Source organism: Cetorhinus maximus, chromosome 26 (genome assembly GCF_964194155.1).
Source record: "Cetorhinus maximus chromosome 26, sCetMax3.hap1.1, whole genome shotgun sequence".
Lineage (NCBI taxonomy): Eukaryota > Metazoa > Chordata > Chondrichthyes > Lamniformes > Cetorhinidae > Cetorhinus > Cetorhinus maximus.
In genome coordinates this window covers 5,699,052-5,718,055 of record NC_135904.1, presented here as the reverse complement: position 1 = coordinate 5,718,055, position 19,004 = coordinate 5,699,052, and the positions used below count along the sequence as shown (strand labels likewise).

The following is a 19,004-nucleotide window of genomic DNA, read 5'->3' as shown; positions in this document are numbered from 1 at the left end:
AGGTGTGGGGGGGGGGGGCATTTAATCGTGTAATCGTGTGAGAGGGTGGCAGGTAGGGACCCTGCTGCCTTCCTGCCTCTGCCCTGATTAAGCACTGGTGGAGGGTCTTCCCACCCTACTGCCAACTGAGGCCCTTAAGTGGGAAATAAGTGCCTCATCCTGTCGCCATTGGTTGTTCAACCAGCGGTGTGTGGGGCAGTCACCATGCAGGAAGGCTGTAAAGCAAAGCCTGTCAAGTTTGCTTGTGGGCTCCTGGAGGTGGGGATAGGGGTGGGGGTCCCTCAGTGCCTGATTGAAGGACCTGGTATCAGGAAGGGCAGGGAGCTGCTGAGGGCCACCTCCCTGCCCTTGCCGCAGACCCCTCTTCCCTCCTTCTCCTGAAAACCCCACTCTGTGAAACCCATTCCTCCCCTTCACTCATCTGTGGCCTGGGGTCCCTCACTGGTCCTGGGCCTCTGGTGGGTACATTGCCAGCAGAAACCACTGTCACCTGGTGGCACTGTCTGTCGGCAGTTCCCAGGGGTCAGGAATTTCTTGATGCTGGGGAAAGCCAGTCGCTGGCCTCTAGAGAGCCTGAGATGGCACTTAATACAGGTGACCTTTCCCCAAGGAGGCAACGTGGGATTCATGCTGACCTCTCACACCTGGATTAAATGCCACCTGGTGTGTGTATTTGCAGCATTTTCATTCTACACTGGGCAGTTAAAACTTTCTGTGCCCATATTACAAGGTTCAATGTCACCCTCTCCTTGGAGCTGCACCAATTTTACTGACCTTGCTAACTTGAAACAGTTCTCAGCTGGAGAAATACAAATTGTGGATTCCTAAACCAAGGGTGTAATTGAACCTTATTCCAAAGGCCATTCAGCCCATCTCGCTTATCATTTCATAAGGAAAAAAGGGAGGAAGGCCTCGCGATGTCCCAAAGTGCCTTACCGTCTATGAACTATTTTTGAAGTATAGTCGCTAGGAAATGAAATACAGCGGCCAATTTAAACACAGCAAGATCCCACAAGCAGCACTGAGGTAGTTACCAGCCCGTGATATCCCCTGTTCTTCTTTGAAATGTGAAGTGGGATCTTTGACTTCCATTTGAGGAAGAAGTGGGGATTGGGCGACTGCGCTGGGGTGTCAACCTAGTTCTTGTGCTCAAGTCTCTGAAGTGGAATCCCAACCCACAAACCTCTGACTAGAGCTGAGAGTTGTATCACTGGTGACCTGTCCCATCAGAGCATCTAGCTACCTCTTGATTGACTCCAGGATTTTTAGCTGCACTACCCCACCCAAAGACTAAACTTGCCTTTCATCAGTTTGTGCCTAAGCCCCCTCAGCCTTCATGTTTCACCTTTTTGGAGCAATTGGAAGGGGCAATAAATGCTGACTTACTAGCATCACCCATATAGAATCAAGAAATGATGCAGCACAGAAGGAGGCCATTCAGCCCATTGTGCCTATACTGGCATCCCAGAAACAAAATTAAAGCATCATGAGTATGCCCTGCACTATAGGCTTTCCTATAGGTTTCTAAATATACATTAAGAAAGCTTTCTCCCTTTCTGAATGAAACCTGTGCAGTTAATTTCAGTTTCAATTTAACTTTATTGTCCATAAGGAAATTCATTTTGGGTACATTGCTCGTTCATTCAAAAATTACATATAAATGAATAAAAACAATAAAAAGAAAGAAAACTGCCCAATTCACAGAGATCAAACTTTAATTAAAATGTATTAAAAAGAACTATTTCCATGCATTAAATTAATCAGTCAGTGAGTCCCATCGCCAGTTTATATCCTTGTCCATACATCAAACTCCTGTTAAAAGTTCTCATAGAGAAGGGCACAAGTAAATTCAGGAACCGATTTATCCTGCATCTGAGGGATTGTGGCCTTTTCCCTGAACACATCTAACAGTAATACTGAGACAAGGAGTGAATTTCATTGTTCATGACACTCCTTACTTGCGTCAGAATTCTTCGAGAGTAGGTTTCGTCACTATGTTTGCTCGTCAAATATCCTTCCTGCCTGGTTCGATAGTCTCTGTATCTTTTCCCTGTGCACTGTATTCCTCAACAGAATGTAACTGGATATGGATTAAAAAAACTTTATTAGCATTTTAATTTGCTAAATCAGGCAGCAACACAGCTGGAGGCAAAACTAACCTAATGCAGTCATTCACATCCACAGTTCTGTGATTGATCCAATAGTGCTTCACAATATTAGTAACAAGTGCGTTACCATTTTGTAAAGCAGATTAGAAGAACTGGAGAATTTTAGCTTCAAAAGAAGACAAATATGAAGGCGATGCTTATAGACTTACACTGGATTTGAACAGTGCCCAAAAAGATAAAACCAAAGTAACACTTCAAGGTGAAACAGAACAGTGTGAAGAATGGGCGTAGATCCAAGCTGGTGAAATCTAGGAAATTGAGGGAAGAACTAGCAACCAGAATTGGAGGAGCGCAGAGATTTCAGGCAGACATGGCACTATTTCGAAAAGGAGGAGAGGAACTCTCCCAGTTCCCCTCAACCAAAATCACTAAAACAGCTTATTCTGGTCATTTATTTCATGGCTGCTTATGGAACCTCGCTGTACCAAATTGATTATCGCACTTCCCTCCAACAGTGATTATGCTCCCTAAGTAATGCATTAACTGTGAAGCACTTTGGAACAACCTAAGAAATGAAAGAGGTAAGTCTTTTGACCTTCTTTCCCACTCTGTCTTATTTCGTTAGCTAAGTCAGTAACCACAATGAATATAAAAATTAACTCACTTGGGTGTTCCGCCCTGCATGATTCAGTGGGTAGATGCACCAAATAGTGTGTAACTAAACTGAGCAGATTAACTACAGTCCAGATTTGAATGCTGAGTTAGCTAATCTCAGCTGGCGGGGTATTGGAGATGATCTAATAATTGGCCACAATGTTTTCTACTAAGGGAGAAACAGGATTTCTGTGCTTGATTACTAATGAGTAAATGTTTGCCATGGACATATGTGACTGTCAGGTGTACTTGGCTGTGATGGACTGTCAAAGCTTGACTATGTGGCCAGGCTCACATACAGAATGGCCAGCTTGCCCAGATGCAGCTGGACTGCTACTCCAGCAAGAGCCAGTCATTTCAGCAGAGGAGGAGAGAAAGCTGAATAAATATACATGTTTGACAGTCATTCTCTTCCCTGCCCCCATACTGTGCCATGAATTTCAAAAGCTGTTCAGCAGCAGTTCATGAACTCAGATGAGCATTGAACTCACTTGCAAGTAGTTGAAAGACAACATCACTCGTTGGTTTCAAGTTCTCATCCTGTTACAAAATATTGTTTCTGTTTGCGCAGGTGAAGGGGAATTCAGCCTTTTGAAGAATGTCTACGCTAACATGCTTTCACTGGAGGGTGTTTGCATGTATCACAGCACAAAGAACTGTCAATCTAACAACTACATCGCTTTATCACCTGAGACTGTAGGGACAAGTACAAATAGAATTCTATTCTATTTCATCACTTCAGCACTCCAAGACAATAGACACTACACTTGAGTGTAGATGTGAAGAGTATAATCACCTGGACAAAGTATAGTTATCAAAACAGTGGCTCAGAGTTGACCGTATAACTTAGCATAGGTAGAGTAAGGTGAGCCCAAGTGGAATTTGTGCTGTGTATGGTGTAATGCTCAACTTTACCTGTAATCTGCCTTTATGTTTTACTTCAGATCTCTGTGCTCCTCCAGTCTTGGCCTCTTGTGCATTACTGATTTTCATTTCTTGTCATTGGCGACTGTGCCGTCAGCTGCCTCAGATGTAAACTCTTGAATTCCCACCCCAAAAATTCTCCACCTCTTTACCTCTCTCTCCTCCTTCAGACATTCCTGAAACTGACCTCTTTGACTGGGCTTTTGGTCACCTCTCCTAATATCTCCTTTTGTTGCTCGCTGGCAGGTATTTGTTTCATAACTCGCTTATGAAGCGCCTTGAAATGTTTTACCAAGTCAAATGCAAAGGGATGTTGAAAATTGTCTAGCTGCAAGAGCAGAGATTGGCAGGGATTGCTGAATCCAATTGTTAAGTCCAATTGGGAATTCCTAATGGGAAATCAAAATTTTGCTCTTTTCATGTAGGGATTGGTTCTCGTGTTTGAGTCAGGTAGGGAATTTTTGGGATATTTACACAACAAACATGAAGGAACGTGATATGTGTCCAAATTAGGATGATGTGTGATTTGGAGGGGAACTTGAAGGTAATGATATTCCTATGACATTTCCTCTTAGGGGTAGAAGTTGCAAGGCAGGGAGTTTATGCTTTTGACCAGTCAGACATCAGACAATATAGGGAGATGGACGGGACAGTGTACTGGGAAAGAACTGGTATCGACTGACAAGGATCCTCGTACAAGGCCTTGAGACTAAAAATAGTAAAACATACTCTCTCATGAGCAGAAGGACCCAAGTGTGGTTGACTTGGCAAGAGGACTGGTGGAATTTCCAGTACATCGCAATGTCAGCTTTACTGCTGTAGAACAGGTGGCCTGAATTTCATCAACTCTCACTGCAGTTAAACAGATGTAGACAGACTTTTCTGCGTAGGCGAGGCTTGACCTCCTCTGTAGCAGCCAGTGTTCAAACAACTCATCCTAAAACAGACGTTGCATAGTTACAGCACAAACCAAATTCACAGTCATCTATCAAATTTAGTTGGAGACACAGAGAGGATATAATGCTGATTTTTGATACAGTGCTTTTAGCTTTAATATTACTGAGAAGCTCCCAAGTGCTGGGTTGTGCAGTTGAGGTATAAAGGATAGGAGAGATAAGGTGAATCTGAAAATGTTGACGTCAAGCTTAGGTTTTATAAAACCTTGCAGATTGTGAGAGGAGGAATGGACTAAAGGGAGGTAAGGAGGCTATTTAGTGGGGGCCACTAAAACTAACCCCAGTTCCTCTTGTATGATGTCTGTACTTGTGTAATCATCAATAGTGGTCAAGAAATGGAACCTTCCCTTACTGGGGTCAATTGTTGTGTTCCTACAACCATCCTGCCCAAGATCACCCAAAGGTGCTTAAGACAGGTCTCTCAGGCAACAGCCTTAAGGGAACCTGTCAAGTTTTATCTTGGGTTACCCTTGGCTGTGGGATATATCAGGAGCCAGGTTGACCTAACATCCTGCTAATTGCGAAATAAGTAATAAAAACCCCCACAGGAAAAGTGGTCCAACTGCGCGAACAAGAGAAACTCAAGGTAGTATTTGATTAAAGGAACAGCCTTATAATGTTTCCAAAAAGAGCAGTAAAACATGAGCATTTAGAATTCAGCAAAGGATGATCAAGAAATTGATAAAGAGAAAGAAAGTAGAACATGAGTGTAAACAAACAGGAGACATAAAAAAACAGATGGTAAAAGCTTCTATAGTTATGTAAAGAGGAAGAGATTAGCAAAAGTAAGTATGGCTCCCTTAGAGGCAGAGACAGGAGAAATTGAAATGGGAAAAAAGGAAATAGCAGGGATCTTAAACTAATACTTTACATCCGTCTTCACAATAGCAGATACAAAAAACAGTCTGGAAATAGTATGAAACCAAGGGTCTAGTGAGCACAAGGAACTTAAAACTATTATTGGTTAAGAAGTAGCAGTGCAGGAATTAATGTAACTAAAAACTGACAAATCCCCTGGACCTGATATCTTATATCCTAGATTTAAAAATTGGTTACAGAGATAGTGGATGCTTTGGTCTTCATCTTCCAGAATTCCCTAGATTTTAGGATAGTCCCTGTAGATTGGAAGGTAATAAATGTAATTCAAGAAGTTCAAGTAATAAGGAAGAGCGAAAACAGGCCAGTTAGCCTAACAGCAGTAGCAGGGAATATGTGATACAGTAATCTACTATTCAGGATGTGGTATCATGTCAGTAAGGAAATCATAGTATGATTGGATTTATGAAAGGAAAACCGTGTTCATCAAATCTTTTAGAGCTTTTTGAGGTTGTAATGAGCAGGGTAGATAAGAGGAAACCAGTAGATGTAATGTATTTGGATTTTCAACACAGCATTTGATAAGGTGCCACAAAAGGGGCTATTACACAAAATTAGGGCTCTTAGGATTGGGGTGATATAATAGCATGGAGTGAAGATTAGTTAATGGGAAGGCTAGAACACAGCGTCACAGTCTCATAGTATGGGATCAGTCATTTAGCCAGAGATTAGGAGAAATGCCTTCACCCAAAGGATTGTGAATGATTGGAATTCTCTGCCCCAGAGGACTGTGAATGCTCAGTCATAGAGTGTATTCAATACAGAAATCAATAGGTTTTTGCATACTATGGGAAACGAGGGATATAGGCTGGAGAGGGCAAGTGGAATTCAGGTAAAATAATAGACATGATCTTAATGAATGGCAGATCAGACTTGAAGACACAATGGCCTACTCCTGCTCCTATTTCTCATGTTCCTAAGTACTAGGCACTGGATGACAAACAGTTCAGTATTTTTCTCACTCATGAGGCAGGGGTTTTTGAGGTGGGCAAAGTATTTTTACAATGGAGATTGTTCCAAGCTTGCCTCATTTCTCATAGCCAGCAGAGAAAAGAGCAGCCTGCCTAGGTTGGATTGTGCTGACCACCACCCCCAGCCACCCCACCCACCCCCCCATCTCTCTCATGACTGAATTCCTTCATGCAATAACCACACCAAACCCTCACAGCAAACTCAGACTGTAAACCTGAAAGAAAACGTCAGCTCAATAGACTCACTTAAAAAAAAAATGTGCTGCTTGCCAAACTCCTGTCACCTTCCTCTGTGATAAATAAAAACCGAGGACTGAGTCAACTTGAGGTACTGCATCGGGAGACGGTGCCAGCAAAATCCATTCAAATTGATTGGAGTTGAGCTATTCTGCTTTGTAAACAGGATTTAATGACTGTACTAACTTTATACACACAGGTGTGATGGTTTTACCTTAGGTAAACCAAATCTTATTTAGTAATAAAAAATTCCAAGACCAACTTGTGTTGGAACAAGCCCCATTGCCTTGAAACGTTGATTTTGAAAGATAAAAAATAGCACACGACCCACCCAGGTTCCAGTTGTGCTCCAGCATGTGATTGGCAGTCGGGGCCAGAAACATCTCACATTTTAATGGCATGGTGTTTATAACTGAGTGACGTGACCTGCTTCTCTTCAAATTGTCTACATTAGCTTTGCTAAAACAGGGCATATTTTAGATTATAATGCAAACAAAAACCTTTTCAGTAAGACGAATGGCAGACACTGCCACGAAGATGATGGGCCCTTGTGCTATCCAGTTCAATGTGTAGTGCTGCCATCGGGCGTAAACCACAGATGGAACTGGTGCGGCAGTAGCAGCGGTTCTATATCCATTTGGAATAGCACTCATAGCCAGCATTTATTGCTCATCCTTAATTACCCTTGAGAACTGAGTGGTTTGCATGGCCATTTCAGGGGGCATTTAAGAGTCAACCACACTGCTGGGGTTCTGGAGTCACATGTAGGCCAGACCAGGTAAGGACGGCAGATTTCCTTCCCTAAAGGACGTTGGTGAAGCAGGTGGGGTTTTTACAGCAATCGACAATGGTTTGATGACCATAAAGAACAGGACAAACCCAGGCTTTTAATGCCAGATTTTTTATTAAATTAAAATTCCACTATCTGCCATGGTGTGAGCCCAGGTCCCCAGAGCATTACCCAGAGTCTCTGGATTGCTAGCCTGGTGACAATATCACTACACCTTCCATAAGCATGCCAGTGTCGAAACAATTTCTACTTGAGACAGGATATCACCATCAAGTAATCCCAGCTCACAATATTTAGCAAAAGTTCTTTTTCTTTTGGAATACCATGCCTGTTATATCTACTCTCTGGGGTAGGTCTTGATTTTTAAAATATTCATTCATGGGATGTGGGCATCTCTGACTAGTCCCGCATTTATTGCCCATCCCTAATTATCCTTGAGGAAGTGGTGGTGAGCTGCCTTCTTGAACCACTGCAGGCTATGCAGTGTAGGTACATCCATAGTGCTGTCAGGAAGGAAGTTCCAGGATTTTGACTCAGCGACAGTGAAGGAATGGCAAAATATTTTCAAGTCAGGATGGTGTATGTCTTGTCCCTTGTCCTTCTAGGTGGTAGAGATCATGGGTTTGGAAGGTGCTGTCGAAGGAGCCTTGGTGAGTTTCTGCAGTACACCTTGTAGATGGTTCCCACTGCAGCCACTGTGGATTGGTGGTGGAGGGAATGAATGTTGAAAGTGGTGGATGGGGTGCCAATCAAGCGGGGCTGCTTTGTCTTGGATGGTGTCAAACTTCTTGAGTGTTTTTGGAGCTGCACTCACCTAGGCAAGTGGAGAGTATTGCATCACACCCCTGACTTGTGTCTTGTAGATGGTGGGCAGGCTTTGGGGAGTCAGGAGGTGAGTTACTCGCCACAGAATTCCCAGCCTCTGACCTACTCCTGTAGCCACAGAAAAACAGATGATAGTGAGTCCACAGCCTGTTTCACATCTCTTCCGATGACGTCAATAGAAGTTAAAACAGGCAGAGCCGGAAACTGGGCTGCCAACTTGCTAACCACCGTTCTACACCATCGTAACCCATCAAGATCTGTCCCTGTGAATGCTCACTGTTTATTCAACCAAGTCACTGAATAGTCACCAGAAGCAAGCACTTGAGATAAGATCGTCTAACTGAGCACACTCTAAGGTGGAAGCTGGGCTTGTCCTGTTCTTCATGGCTCATTAGGCAGCATGCGTACCGACTGAACCCCTAAGGGTAGCAACAAACAGCTTGAAATCCAAATAATAAAATGTAGTGACTGGTTTCAAGACAAATCATATTAAATTCACCTATTCTTGTTGGATAAATAAACTGCTCTGTCCCATCCCACAACAGGACATAATCCACAGGAAGAAGTCACTTAGGACTGAGATGAGGAGAAAGTTTTTAATCAGGGGGTTGTGATTCTTTGGAATTCTCTACCCCAGAGGGCTGTGGGAGCTCCATCATTGAGTATGTTTAAAGCAGAGATTGACAGATTTTGAAATGCCAATGACATAAAGGGATATGGGGATAATGTGGGAAAAGGGTATTGAAGTGGATGATCAGCCATGGTCGCATTGAATGGCTAGATGGGCTGAATGGCCTACTCCTGCTCCTATATTCCTATGGAAGTTGACTATAAAAGACATGAATTAGCCAACAGTACGTGCACCTACACAATATGTTTCAGTCAATTTTATGCATTTATACAGTTTAGTCTTCAATGGAAGGAAATTATTTTAAACTCTTTTCTCCTAGTTACAGATGATCTGGTGCTCCTGGGATAAATTTTATACTATAAAGAAAAATAATTCATTCCTAAACGGCGGATAATTGTTTTCAATCAAATTCAGGAGAGATCGTTGTATAGATGAAAATGGACAATGTTCATATTCATTGCACTCCACAACAATGTCCACACTTCAAAATTATGTCCCAGGGTTACGAGAAACAAAATATAAGCGCAGGTTCTTTCCTCAGATTCCCAAATATTGCACCTAATAAAATGTCAAACATCTACTTTTTCTGAGGACTTGGCAAACCACTGAGGAAATAAGTCTTACTGGTGTTGGAGAGAAGAAAGTCTGATGCAAAGGAATGCTGAGCACATTCAGTCCCAGTGCACTTTCAGTGTAATTACTTGTTATCATTTAACAGCCTTATATTCAACTTTGTTTCCATAAAAGTCACCAGTTTTTGGAAGCTGTTGGATAGCTTGTACTGACATTCCAGCTTACATCCTTGTCTTCTGACTGCCTGGTTCTCTCTTTATTGCCACCTCCCTCCCTCCATGCAAAGCCTCCAAATCCCTCTTCACTCCCCCAGTGTCAACCATGTCCATTTTTTCTTTTCTCTCAAGCTTGGCGTCCATTTCTTCTTCCTCCTTAATGCAAAACCTACATGACTGATCTTTCCATCTGCTTTTGGATGTTTTCTTACATTAAAGGTGCTATATAAATGTAAGTTGCTGTTGTTGTTCTGCATGTGACGATAGCTGTGGAAATGTACACTGATGTCGACAGGGAGATCCAACGTTCCCTTCCTTCATCAGCTCCCCAAATCACAAACACGTTGACATCCAGGGAACTGATGCTATTGCTTCTACTGAGAATCGGGCTCTGAATGCCTTGCTTCAGGAGATGCTACCACCTCTACACTATGTCTAAACTAACCTGGTCATTGAAAAATGGATGGGATCAGTTGCAACTCTGGTTTAACGTCCCCACTGCACTCCTGCCCCAATCTCACTCTTCATTGAATTCGACATAGAGTAATCTTTGGTCGGAGTGTAAAACCAACATTTCATCCTATCCTGGGGATTTCTTGCACTGTGAATTGGTTTTAAAAGACTGTTGGGTCTTTGCCAATATACAGTCCAGAAACTAACTGAGAAGTGAACAGACATCACACCTGGCAGACACTAGAAAAAGGGCAAATGACTTAGAGTAAGAATTGGTGCAATGAGCCTTTGATTTCAAGCATTACAGCAACTCTTGTATAAAAACAAAAAACTACTGCGGATGCTGGAAATCCAAAACAAAAACAGAATTACCTGGAAAAACTCAGCAGGTCTGGCAACATCGGTGGAGAAGAAAAGAGTCAACATTTTGAGTCCTCACGACCCTTCAACAGAACTGAGTATAGTTAGGAGAGGGGTGAAACCAGCTTATATTTCACCCCTCTCCTAACTATACTCAGTTCTGTTGAAGGGTCGTGAGGACTCGAAATGTCGATTCTTTTCTTCTCCACCGATGCTGCCAGACCTGCTGAGTTTTTCCAGGTAATTCTGTTTTTGTACAGCAACTCTTGTGTTGTGTGAGTCCCGTGCTGGTTATCCAAACTCCTAACACCTGGGACCAGTAGTAATGCTAAAGGTAAAGCTGAGAGTCACCATGGGGTAGACAGAGGGATCCAGTGGAACTAGCTTTTCTTGACTGACAGCAAGTTTATTTCTTCTGTTGTCATCAGCTGCATGAGGGCCGTGGCCTGGGAGTAAGGTATAGAAGCAGCTTTGAGAATGACGGAAAGACCCGCATTTATATATAGAGTCTTTCACAACCTCAGACATTCCAAAGTACTTTCAGTGAAGTACTTCTGAAATGTAGTCACGGTGATAATGTAGGAAATGTGGTAGCTGATTTATGCGCAGTGAGGCACCATAAATAGCAGTGTGATAAATGACCAGATGATCTGAACTCATGATGTGGATTGAGAAATTATTATTGGCCAGAATGCCAGGAAGAGCTCCTGTTATTCTTGAAAATAGTGCCATGGGATCTTTTACACCCACCTGAGAGGGCAAAAAGAGCCTCGGTTTAAAGTCTCATCTGAAAGATGGCACCTCTGACAGTGCATAGAATCAGGAGGTCACTTAGCCCCTCGAACCTGTTCGGCTATTCAATGAGATCATCGCTGATCTGCTCCCTAAGTCCATATACCTGTCTTTGCTGAAATCCCTTAGTAACTTTGTTTAACAAAAATCTATCAATCTTGGATTTAAAGTTCACAACTAATCTAGCTTCAATTGCTGTTAGGGGAAGAGAGTTCCAAACTTCTACCACGCTTTTTTGTCTAGTAACGTTTCCCAATTTCGCTTCTCAACACTGCACTACACCAGGAATGCCAGCCTAGATTTTGTTCCCAAGGCTCTGGAGAGGGGCGATGAATCCAGAACCTTCTGGCTTAGAGACGACAGTGCTACCCACTGAACACTGCTGACCCTTACAGGTGAGGGAGGATGTAGATTACTCTGAAACTGGACACATTCTGTGGCCTCGTTACAGCAAATATAAAGCTTCATTCTCGTTTCCTTATTGTTTGCTGATGTTAGCATGGGAAAATTATTCATGAGTAACCGGCGGTCAATGAACATTTTTTTTTTAACTTGGGCTATTTGATTTTTTTTTGAGGGAAAAAAAAAAATCGGTGGCCTGGGGTGCATGAGAAGCGAATATTTTGCATCTGGTCCTGATTGAGAGGGTATTCAGTGTACATGAGTTCACTTTCTCACCAAATCTCATAGAATCAGCTCAATGAAAGGGCAAAGTGTGAAAGCATTTCTGCACAAAAGTCTTAAAAGGCTTGGCTGCTTTTTTTCCTTCCTATTCAAGTTTGCTCCTGTAGCCCTCCCCCTTCCCCCCACCCCTTCCCACCCCCACCCCCCGCCTCCCCCCACCCCACTCCCACCTTCCCACCACTCCTCTCTAAACAGTCCATTGAAACAAAGGCTGTAGCCATTGCTCAAAGCTGAAAGGGCTTCCTGATGGGAAGAGGCTGCCCTTTCAACCCACAGGTCCGAACTATTATTTCCCTTCCTCCCTTTGCATAGAGAAATGGTTTTTGAGAAATAAGTCGCTCACCTTTACCTCTCTCTCTGTGAACTGAAAAGGCCCTGAGAGCTACTAGACTTAGAGAGAGAGAGAGAGAGAGAGAGAAACAAACAGAAGTGAAAGGGAATAGGACACAGAATCCTGAGACTCTCAGTGCCTGCTGCCTGAATGCTAATTTGCCAGCACTTGTCAATAATAGATAGCTGTGACACACACACACACAAAATGAACACTCCCTAAGGGAAGGAGGGTGTTGGGGGGGTGGTGCAGGGGCAGGGGAGATGTGGTTGGAGTTGGTGGTGGTGGCGGTGGTGGTGGAGGGGGGGAGATTTTCCTCTTGCCTGCTTCAAAGTGCTGACACCCTTTGAGAAGCCACACACCTGCACCATTAGCTCTCAGCCAAAGACAGCAACAAAGATGCAGGAAGATCGACGCAAAATCCAGCTCAGCCCCTTAGAACCAAAAGAAAGAGCCTGGACTGATTAGGCATCTTTCTCAACCTCAAACGTACTTTTTGAAAGGTAGTCACTGTTGTAATGTAAGGAAACGCAGCCATCAATTTATGCACAGCAAGCTCCCACAAATAGCAATGTGATAATGGCCCGACCATCCATTTTGGTGCTGTTAGTTGAGGCAGGGCATCAAGGAGATCTCCTAATCTTCTTTGCATGGGTGGTGAAAGATCTTTTACGTTCACCTGAGTGGGCAGCTCTGTTTAACGTGTCATCTGAAAGACAGCATTCCCTCAGCGCTGCACTGGGAGTGCCAGCCTAGATATGGTGTCTCGAGTGGGACCTGAGCACGAAACCTCCTGACGCCAGGATGTCCCAGATCAACTGAGCTTGGATTGACACTCCTCCTCTGAAGTTAAGGAAATGAAATCATATTTTTCTCCTTGCTCTTCTCATGAATGACCTGGGCTGTGCTATTCAAAACTTCACCCATATGATCATTCCGCATGAGGCAAGACAATATACACACACACACGCACACACATACATGCACACACATGCACACACACATGCACACACATATAGACACACACACATATACATGCACACATATACATGCACACATATACACAAACATATACACACACATACACATATACATACACATATATACACACGCAAACATATATATATATACGTACACATATACACACATGCATATACACACACATATACACACAAATAATCACAAACACGCATATACACACACACAGATACACACACATATACGCACACGCATGCACACACATATACACATACATATACATACACAGACATGTACACACACACAGGACAGAATCTTCCGGATGGTGTGCGGGGGTGTGCCTGACATGCTGAATTGTAAAATGACGCGTGATGACATTGGGCGTGTGTCCCGACACCATCGCGTGTCATCGCGATATTTCGTTCGGCGGGCGTGCGCTGGAGATGGCTGCGCGCCTGCCGAAATGTTAAGGGCCTATTAAGGCCATTAAGAAATTAATTAAAGTCCTTAAGAACACTGCCCGTCCAACCTTAATGTTGGCGGGGGGCAGGCGAAAAGCCCAAGCGGCCTTCGCGTTTTTCAGGAAACCTCAGCCACAGGTAGGTTGAGGTTTCCTGAAGCTTTTATAAAATAAATACATTTTCCCACCTTTATAAACATGTTCCAACTCATGTGACACAGTCACACGAGGAGACATGTTTGAATAAGTTTTTAATTCGATTCTGTCATGATTTTATTATACATTCAATCTCCCTGAGGCAGCTCTGTGCCTCAGGGAGATTGCTGTGCTCTTTCACGCACCTGTAAGTGACTCAGGATATAGGCGTTATGCACACTCCCTGGAAACTGTGAACATACCTGCAGGATGCACTTCTGACGGGCGCATACCAGCTGCACATTCAGTGAGTGGAAGCCCTTGTGGTTGATGAAGTCCACCGTGTGCAGCGATGGAGACCTGAGCGCCACATCGGTGCAGTCAATCGTACCCTGCACCTGTGGGAATCCCGAGATCAGGGCGAATCCAATGGCCCAGGCATCCTGGGTGTCCTGGTCCTGGGTGAAATGCACAAAGTTGTGTGCCCTCGAGAAGATGGCATCTGTGACCTCATGGATGTATTTGTGGGTGGCGGATTGTGAAATCCCACAGAGGTCGCCTGTGGAGCCCTGAAAGGAGCCACTGGTATAGAAATCGAGCATCACGGTCACTTTCACAGCCACTGGCAGTGGATGCCCTCCATGTCCCCTTGGTGCCAAGTCCTGCAGTAAGTGGCAGATGTGAACCACCAGGTCCGTAGACATGAGCAGTTGTCAGTGACGCTGACTCTCAGTCATCTGCAGTAATGACAGGCGGCTTCTATAGACTCTGGGTGTCGCTAGGCGCTGACTTGCCAAGGCTCACTGTCGCTCCTGGGCTGCGTGTGCAGGAGCCCCTGCTGCCCCTTCTTACAGAGGTTGCTGTGCTTGCCTTTGCACAGCCAGGAGCCCCAGTCACACTCTCCTCCATCTTCTACCGTCTCCGTAGGCCATCAGGCACACAGCTAGGTTACCAGGATCCAGGATCCTGATGTGGTCCTCCTGTAGCATGGAAGAGAGAGAGGGGTGTGGTCATCATGGGTGTATTTAGCACCTTTCCTGGCCCTGTGTGACTTCCCTTTAATGCTTCCTGGAGAGTGCTGGCCACCCCTCGGATGGCCAGAGATGAGTGCGCTGCATGGCTGTCCTGTCAGCCTGCGACATGGGGGACGCTGGTCCAAACCAGGATGCTGAGATTGCGAAGGGGCTGTGAGCACCTCCAGCAGTGACTGTTACATGGCCAGGGTTGGTGAGGAGATTGTACAGCAGTCCAATTGCTCCACAGTCCAGTAAAGTGGTGGCGATCTTGAAGTCTGTGCTGGAGGGGGTGGGGGGTGGGTGAAGGTATGGAGCGCTTGGTGGCCCTTTGCTGCCTCCGCGTTGCTTGCATGGGCAGGCAGGCAAGGAGGCTGACCCCAGTCATATCACTGTGGCTGCGCCTGATCTCTCTTAGTTGCAGACGCATGGTCAGTTTATACAGGTGTCCCTAATGTATGTCCACTCCCCTCGCTTACTCTGCCCCCCACCTTGATTCCCTATGTGCGGGATACAGCGCCAGGGCAGCACTTGACCACCCCTCCAGCAGCCACCTCTGAGGCTGGTCACTGCTTGCCCCAGGAAACCATCGCCCCCCTCAGCAGTCGCCTCCAGGGGCCAGACATCAGCTGCCCCCACCCCTCCGATGCCCTTGAGGCCTGTAAACAATGGGTGAGCTGTGGAGAACGCTGCTGCTCATTCACCTCAGTTCCCCGCAAAGTGAAAGCCGCCAAGTGCATGTTGCCCGTGTGCTGTTGTGAAACATGTCAGTGCGCTTTCCTGCTGACGCGGATGGATGATACGGTGGGGTTCCAAGAGTTTGGCGGGATGGCCTTTTAGTTACAAGCTGATGCATTACAATTAGCTCCCTGCACACTGATGGCGGGAAATGTGGCCCGCTGTCGGTGGGCTGAGCGAACCATCGCGATCTGTCTTCACGCCATCAGGAAGCAGGTAGCGCTGTATTTTCTGCGCATGCCGCCTATCACTCACACCTCCTACAGGCCCGGAGAATTCCGCCCATACACACACACACACACACACACGTCGGGCAGGATTTTCTGCCTGTCGGGCGGGCGGGCCCGACCCAATCTCCGGCGGGCGGGGAATCAATCCCCACCGGAGAAGCGGGCCCCGCCGCCATTTTAAGTGGGCGGGGCAATTAAGGCCCGCCCAGCGTGACGTCCGGCGGGAAGCGCTATGCACTCCCTGTGCGGGCGGGGGGGGGGGGGATTCCCCAGAAGTGAGAGTGCGCTGTTTCGCGCATGCGCCTGATAAAGCGCACATCTCCCTGAGGCTAAGTGCAGCCTCGGGGAGATCGCTGACACTTCTAAAAATATGAAAATTAGAGGAAAAAAAAAATTCCCGAACATTCCCTCATGTGACAATGTCACATGAGATGGGACATGTTCATAAATTACACTAAAACTTTATTAAACTTTTTAAATCCCTACATGAAACCTCATCCTGCCGGTGGATGAGGTTTCATGTTTTCTCTATTTGCCGCCGGGTCTCCTGGCCGACCCGCTGACCTTAAGGTCGGACGGGCAGGTCCTTTAATTGTTTAAATGACCCTGTCAATGGCCTCAATTGGCCATTGACAGGTCAGCGGGCCTGCAGCTGATCTCGCTGTGCCCCCACCTTCCTGAAAATTTAAATGGGGCGGGATGACATCGGGGGTTCCGCCTGACGTTATCCCGCATAATTTCACGCGTCGGTGAGCGGGCCTCGCCCCCTGCTCGCCAACGGCAAAATTCTACCCATACACACACACACATGCACACACAAACATATACACACAATCCAGCAGACAGGGAGTCACTGGACAGTGACCAGGAGTAGCAAATGCCTCTGAGTATTCCTCCACCCTAACCCTGGATGCCAATGAATTGTAGTGCTCTGCACGCCTACCCCCCTCCCCCAGTGTTACCCTGACTCAGAACAGGCCAGGCATTAAGCCTCTGAATTTCCTGGTCTGTATGGCTCAGTATGACAGTGGGCAATGCCAAGCCCCAAATCAACCAGGATTGCTGCTTCAAAGTACTGCCTACATTCCTATGTTGCTAGAAAGTATGTGTGTGTGTGTGTGTGTTTGTGTGCACATGTGAGTGTGTGCACATGTGAGTGTGTGTGCACGTGTGCACGTGTATGGACATAGAGTGACAAGAGTATCAGACTTGGCTGTGATAACCAATTGAGCTGTCATGGCCTCTGGAAGCTGCACCCCCAGCGAGGGACCAGCTCCTTCAGGAGATGGGGTTGGGGGGGGGTGGGTTTTGGGGGGTGGGTGGTGGTGGGGGGTGGGGGGCGGGAAAGGTGAAACTCAATTTCAGAGACCAGGGGAAGAAAGCCTGTTCGAGTGTCAAATAGGCCGTGACTCGTTGCAACCTATTTTACTGCCTAAAATGTTCCTCAGTGGCCCTGCATCCCCCCCAAGCCCAGTCCGGCCTCAGGGGAGAAAAGATAGTTAAAAAAAAATTTGTAAAAAAAGATCTGAGGCATGAGACAGAGAAAGAGAAAGAAAAGGAGGAGCTGTCCTGTGAGCAACAGTATTGTGCAGAGCGAGCTCTTGCTCAATTTAAATTGTGCATCAGACAGCAGAAAGTGATACCAGTTCTATCTAAGACTGTTGTTTGCATATGCTAGGCCAAAAAAGTACAGTAGGCAAGTTGTCAGGAGGGTGTTTGCTGAGCATGCAATTAAATAAAGGGCGTGGCGATTGTGGATTCTGTTCAAGCAGGTGGAAGAGGTTTTCAGGAGAGAGCCAGACAAAGAAGCCCTCCTCTTGAGGTGGATCATTGGGTCGTAACACTGGCTTCCCGTGAATGGCAGCACAGGACAGCTCAGGTACCTTTAACACGAGAACCGGACTTGGCTCAGCACTTGGTGTGCACAGTTACCTGACAGTTCAGCTGAAGAGCCAATAAAAAAAACAAAAATGATGTCAAGCATTTTGACATGGAGAATGCAGCCAACTATGTTTTCAGTACAATTCTCACAACAACAACTCGCATTTATAGTAGCACCTTTAACATAGTAAAACATCCCAAGTTCTCTTCAAGGTCGTGTTAACGAATAACATTTGGAGTAACAGCTGACCAAAAACTTGGGTCAAAGAGACAGGGTTTGAGGAGTGTCTTAAAGGAGGAAAGACAGGTGGAGAGGTTTATGGGGAGAATTCCAGAGCTTAGGGTTCAGGCATCCAAAAGCAAGGCTGCCAATGGTGGAACAAAGGGAATTGGGGAGGCACAAGAGACCAGAATTGGAGCAGTGCAGATATCTCGGAGGATTAAAGGGCTGGAGGCAGTTAGAGAGATAGAGGGGTGAGGGAGGGAACTGGAAACAAGGATGAGAATTTTAAAAATGAAGATGTTGCCAGACCGGGAGTCAATTTAAGGTCAGCGAGTATAGAGGTGGTGGGTAAATGGGACTTGGTTTTGAGTTGGGTTATGGCCACCAGAGTTTTAGCTAACCTCAAGTTTAGGAGAATGTCAAGATTTTTAGAAACAGAATTAGGTTCATGTGCCCCAAGAAACCAACCCCTTGTTTATACACAAAACCCACAATACTCTTTAAATCTTTCTTTTCCCTCCCCAATTGCCTTTTTACCTTATTCACATTGTTATGGGCAGGAAGGGGTTTAATTTAAACAGCCCTGATTTCTCCTCTCGCCGCATATTCATAAACAGAAAGGTGCTTTGAATGGCTTCGCCCTTTATAAGCAATGGCACATTTCCCAACCCCTCGGTTTTGGTGTGATCCAATTTTCTATTAATAGCCCCATAGCAAACTCGAGATAGGATGAACTCAAAGGGTTAGCTTATTTGCACACACTGAAGTGCGGGAGGAGGGTAGCAATGTTGCTTTCTTTTCACTCATACAGTAAAAGAGGGATAGAGAAAGAAAGATTTACAGGGCAAAGACCACAGAGAAAATAATAATTATTTCACATGTGCCCAGAATCCAGAATCAAATTCCAATTAGGGGTCCCTTCACGGAGGCCATCAGGCTGAAAACCGATGCTGGATAATTCCCTTT

General features: G+C 45.4%; 1 long non-coding RNA gene across 1 annotated transcript in view; it reads right to left on the bottom strand.

The window, feature by feature from the left end:
* Window positions 1-1,963: 1,963 nt before the first annotated feature.
* The window catches only part of LOC144668158 (uncharacterized), a 28,815-nt gene continuing 11,774 nt past the window's right edge, over window positions 1,964-19,004 (bottom strand). The window contains exons 2-3 of the long non-coding RNA XR_013573430.1: window positions 17,818-17,878; window positions 1,964-2,080 (exon numbers count right to left, since the gene is read on the bottom strand). This is a non-coding gene — a long non-coding RNA (uncharacterized LOC144668158). The remainder of the gene's footprint in view (window positions 2,081-17,817; window positions 17,879-19,004) is intronic.